Source organism: Vidua macroura, chromosome 8, assembly GCF_024509145.1.
Source record: "Vidua macroura isolate BioBank_ID:100142 chromosome 8, ASM2450914v1, whole genome shotgun sequence".
NCBI lineage: Eukaryota > Metazoa > Chordata > Aves > Passeriformes > Viduidae > Vidua > Vidua macroura.
In genome coordinates, this window is record NC_071578.1 from 8344489 (window position 1) to 8350488 (window position 6000).

Below are 6000 nucleotides of genomic sequence, written 5' to 3' on the forward strand. Positions count from 1 at the left end.
AGTGCTTCAAGTTCTCCCTGGAGCCTTCTCTTCTCCAGGCTGAACAATCCCAACTTTCTCCACCTGTTTTCATAGCAGGGGTGCTCCAGCCCTCTGAGTATCTTTGTTGTCCTCTGAACTTTCTCCATCAGGTCCTTTTCCTTCTTCTGTTGGTCCCCCAGAGCTGGATGCAGCATTCCAGGTGGGGTCTCACCAGAGTGGAGCAGAGGGGGAGAATCTGCCCTGCTGGCCACGCTCCTTTAGATGCAGCCCAGGACATGACTGGCTTTCTGGGCTGCCAGCATGGGCTGCCAGCTCATGCCAAGCTTCTCATCCACCAGCACCCCCAAGTCCTTCTCCTTGGGGATGCTGCTTGTCCACAAAAAAGGCCTAAAATCAACACACAGGGGAGAGGAAGGAAACTGGCTAATTGGTTAAAGACTGAGGGATGTGGAGAAAGAGAATTTTTTTTCTAGAAAAGCCATCCTGGCACAAGAGCAAACTCTAGTTGCTTTTGGAGTGTCATGGGTTTCCTTCTCCTCCGCAGAATGAGCTCAGGGTGCTGCATGCCCAGATCTGGAGTGCAGCTGACAACGTGATCTTAAACTTCTCTTTGTTCAACCCTGGGGCATCCAAACATGCACTTCTGAGTGGCTACATGTGAAACAGAAAAGTCTCTCTTTGGAAATGTGGCCCAGAAATGGCTTGCACAACCATATTTATTTTGGAGGTTCCTTCTGGGAAGTGTCTGCCTGTTCTGGTCTGTGTGTCGGCTTGCAGCCCCATCAATTTTCCCTTTCCCTCCTTCCTCTCCATGCTTCTGGGAGTGCCTGTGTGGGAGCCAGGGACCCCAGCCCCTGCCAGACCTCACTCAGATTCGTGATTCCTGACATGGTGTTTCCTCCAAGGAGCAGGACACAGGACCATCCCTGAGCAGAGAGCACAGAAGTAGAAGTGCATGGGCAGGGGGAGAGGAAAGGAAGATGCAGATTCTAATTTTTGATGAGTTTAGAGAAGAAAGAGGTTGTTTTTGAGGGGAGCTGATTGCTTTGTTTTTCTTTTACAAACAGTGCAGGCAAGAAATGTAATTGGTAATATATAAGAAAACACAACTCTCAACTGGCAAAACATACACATATGATTTGACTGTCAGCTCAGCTCATACAAGGAAGGGCAAACTGTGTTATAACAGTACTGGGAATAAAAAAATGTGAGGATTTGCATGAATCCATCAAGAGCCCTGCACTACTATTTTAGGATGCCTGTGTTGCTGGAGATACATTGAAAACAGAACTACCAGGAATAAGGAATGGCGTTTCTAAACAGCCCAGGAAAAAATACAACCCCAAACTCATTCTGTTGTGAAGATGTGCATCCAGAAAAGGATAAGTGAAATGGGACCACTCAAAAGTACCTAGATATCCTTCCAAGTTCCTCTGAAAAGCCTTTGCACAGCTGCTGACAAAGGTCTGAAAATGACTGTTGCCAAGCATATGCATCTATCATGATGGCTGACATTGCATCATCATTTCCTGATGATCCTATTTTCCTGTCCTTATCCCTTTGCTGTCCCATGTGAAGATTAGAGCAGAAGCTCTAACAACCAGGAGTGTTGGGTTTTGCCTGTGCAGAACAAATTCTTCCTGATCCTTGCAGACATCTTCTAGGCACTGCTGCCATAATGAAATCCTTAAAGATTTCACGTGGTACAGTAACAACTTTCTCAAGTACTGATACATGGAGATGAAAGGAGCAGAGGAGTGTGTTGGCCCTTGTGAACGGGCAAGGCGGGAACTGCAAAGCCACTCCTTTGCAGTTTGGGTTCGCAGGGGCGAGCGCGAGGTGCGCCAAAGGGGAAGCGGCGTGTGCAGCTATCGGGTGTCCATGTCTGCAGAGATGCCCTGACTGCAACGCCAAGAAAATCAAACCTGCGGCCAAGAAAAACACCATTAAAATGATGCAATGACATAAGCTGAGCGCCGCTCGTGGAACCCAAATTACACGCAGAACAATCAAGAAGGAAAACACCGACGACATTCGCTTGTGTAACAGGGGTGTCGACCTCCCAGCTGGCAGGCAAGCAAGGGCACAAGTGCAGGCACAAGTAACACCAGAATTAAGAAGAGGGGCTTGACCTTACTGAAAGCATCAACCAGGCCTGTCCCTTAGAGGTAATACTGTAGCAACCATGAAAGACTTCATGTTCAGGTTTGTACATTTGAAACTTGTTTAAAATCCATCACATTTAAAAACCCTACTAGGACAGACCTGCCTGATGAGGAGGGCAAGGCAAGAAAGCTGAAGCTCAGCACCAGGACACGGCCTCTTGCTCAAATAAAAAGCTGGATAAGGAAATACTTCGCATTTGTTAAAAAAGGAAGAAATACACTTCACCAACAGATATTTGAGATCTGTGTCAGGAGGGGTTGTACCTGTAAGATAAATACTGATGGTTGTGCTGCAGGTAGGACACAGGTGTGGGGTACGGTCTCTAGATTTCTGCTCCATGTCTTTTACGGGCTCTGAAAATGTTGTGATGCCAGCACTACGTATACTGGCAATGCAGTCAGGTTATAGAACGGCCATGAGAAAATGCAAATGTAGATCCACACAAAAATAAAAACATTCTGGCTCAGACCCAACACTAAATTATGCTAAAAAGCAGTGAATAAAAATTTCTCCATCAGAGAGTAAACGGCATTTTATTCACTCATCACCCCTTATTAATGGGATGTACTTCTGGGGTATCTACTGATGAGTAGCATTTATTGTTCATGCTTCACAGCTTCATCTGTATTTTGGACTTTAACATAAGCAACATGATCCAACCCCTGATAAGTGAGAGAGAGGAAACAGAGACACAACACAAGGTGTTCCCATCAAAATCTCAGTTTCTCTTAATGCACAGAGAACCTACAGGACCCAGTGTTGCTCAAAAGCAAACATCCTACTCAAGAAGCACCCCCTCAAATTGGGAAGGAGAGGTCATCTGGTGCCTTTAAACACAGCCTTCAGTTACCACATCCTCAGGATCTCCTGGTGACCGCTGGCCTCACCCTCAGACAGTGGGATGCAGCTGCAGGCTCATTTGAGGCCATTTGTGGTGGACCCCAGGCTGGACTCACAGCGTGGCCCTCACCCCACACCCAGAGAGCAGCTCTACAGGGGGGCTCTTGCAAGCAGCTTTTGGGGTGGCCTCCCCACAGGCTCAGACCCCCAGACAAGCCACTTCCCACCCTGCCTTCCTCTTCCCCCTAAAATGCCTCTTTTGCTGGCAGCTTTAGGATCTAGGTCTGTGAGCGAGAAAGAAGCAGCACCCAGAGTCACCAAGCTACACAAAGTCCCCAAGAACAAAAGATTAATTTAAATGTCCTGGCTTGGAGCAGCCTTGGCCGTTAGCTTCAGGAAGTCTTCATCAGTTGTGCGGAGGAGGAAGCACCTGGAAATCACAGAATTAATTTGATCTGAAGAGATTGCTTTCTGGAAAAAACATGTGTCAGTCCCCATTACTCAAGATCGCAGGGGCAGGGATGGGACAAGCCACACGTGGTGTGCGAGTATGCTGGATGCCAGTCCAGTGACATCAGCCGAACCAGGCGTTTCCTCAAGCCAAAGGCCCCGGGTCAGCTTGGCACCAGGCTGAGCTGTGCCCTGCCTGGCTGGGCTGACACAGAGCAGGGAGCCACCACCTCCCCACAGCCCTGCCTCCAGAGGAGGGGTGAGGTCAGAAACAACCAGAAAGAAGGAGGAGGTCTGGAAGGGAAGTTCTGAGCTTCTCCATGGATGGGGATCCCAAGTGAAAGCCAAGTCCCATGGGACACCCAAGTCTTCTCTCCACAGCCCCACAGTCCACATGTGAGCTCGGCAGCTTGCGCTGCATTTGACATAACGAGGAGCAAATGCAAGCCTTGCTGCTCGCTGCTGCTCACTGCAGAGTGAGAGCAAAGCCACAAGGTGACAGCTGCAGTGACAGCAGTGACCAGCCAGGGTGGAGCCGGGATGTGCAGTGCCCTGGGTGTTGTGCAGAGGTGTTTGGAGGTGGCAGCAGACCCTGCTGTGTCCCTCTCACTTCACAGCTGCTCTTAAAAACATTCAGTTTCTAGATCATTTATCCTGAACTCCACTCTCCATGCTGAAGACACTGACCCTGACCCCTTTTAAAGGGGATGTATCTCACCCCTTTTGCTAAATTTGCTTGAGTCCTTGCAGCCGGAAATGTCCACCTGGTCTCATAGCCAACATTTAGGATGTTTGCAGAGGCAGCTGCGGTGCAGCAGACACTGGAGAGAGCTGCAGCCTACCTACCGTGGCCAATATGCTCCTCATTTGAGCTGCCACTGAGTTGGGAGCAAACAGTACTCTTAATGTACAAGATTCCTTCTGTAGATTATATTGATGGCTTGGAAGAGAAAGTTAATTTGAACTTTTCTGTCTCCACAAAATAAGAGACTGTGTTTTGTTGTGTAACAAACAGACACAGGACTTCACAATGCCTTGGTGTCTTCTCTGCACACTCTGCCCCACCCATGCTGAAGTGCAAAGCCAGGACAGGGTTTGACTTTTGTTCTCAATGCAGGAGCAGCAGATTTTGGGAAATCAGAGCCAAGAGATTTGTCTAGAGGGGGCTAAGGGCATGTGTCCCACTCATGATTTTAATGATACTGAGAAGACAGGCTAATGGCCAAGTACCACAGTAGGTCAGGGAAGGAGGTTTGATTTCCCATTGCAAAGTGGGAAAACATTGCAGACCACCAAGCCTCACTTTTGGTGGGGTTGAATGCAGAAATGTTCCTCCCAACACTTGTTCTGGCACCATGGTGTGCCTAAGCAGTGCCCCATTCCTGCATGGAACCAGTCAATGCTGCACCTGCAACGGAGTTAAACAGACTTAGTGCAAAGCTAAACATCATGTGTGTGCTTAGCAGCCCTGTGCTCTGAGTGCCTACAAATAGGCTGTGCATTAATTCACACAAGTGGTAGCAGGCATTTGGGTCATGGCCTGGCCGGCTGCTGTAATTCAGTTGTACTTCCTGGCTCTCCCTTTCCTTGTGTGAGGGACTGCCTGAGTCCATGGCTGCCAGTGAGGAAGGCAAGCCTGAGGTGTGTCAGATAAAGGAAATGTGATGAAAATTCCTCAGTTTATCCACAAGGCCAATTTCACCTGGCAAATTCTCATTATTTGGAGCATCACCTCCGTGCTGGAATGGGCAGGGGAGGCAGGAGCAGTGCTTTTCACAGAACAGGGCTGAGACCACCCCTTCTCCTCTCACCCCAGGCTGTGGCCCCAGAAGAGTTGAGCACATTGCACCCATCAGGTTCGTGGTGATGGGGGCCCAGAGAAAGGCAGTGCCAAGATGGGCAAATGTCTTCTCCCATTTGGCACAGCTCAGAGCAGGATGCAAAGGGGGTTGGTGAGCACAGGGAGCCTCTCAAGCTGCTCTAACCTGAGAATCTGCCTCTCTCTCAGAGCAGGAGCATTTTGTAAAATGCAGCCACTGCTTGAAGTGACCCCACAGACATTTTCAGTTGAGTGGTCTTAAGTTTGAAGCAGTTGGACAGTTATTGGAATAAGTGTATGATAAAAGCCTTCCCGCCCCCATCCCTCCCACGCCTGCATTTGGATTCCATGATTTCTTCCTTGTTTGAAATGATTCAGCAGTAGACTCTCAGATAATCTCCATCTGGTTAAAAATAGTTACTTGCCTCATATGGCTTTAGCATGGTACTGTCAACTCTAAAATGTTCCACCTTCCAAAAAAGTAGAGTGAAGAATGAAAGTGAGCTTTCACACATCATTACTCCCGGCAGTTAGACCTCCAGAGCTCATTCCAAACCCATCAAAGGAGGGGAGGCGAGCTGGGAGGGCAGCGAGCAAGATGCTCCTGTTCCTGCTCCCTGCCCTGAGGGTCCTTGAGAGGCTCTGCCCTCTGCACATCAGCAACCAGGAAGATGGTTTGCTCGTTTCCCAAAACAAAACACCACCTTATTTTCAAGGAACATTTATTTGTCGGAGTTCTGGAA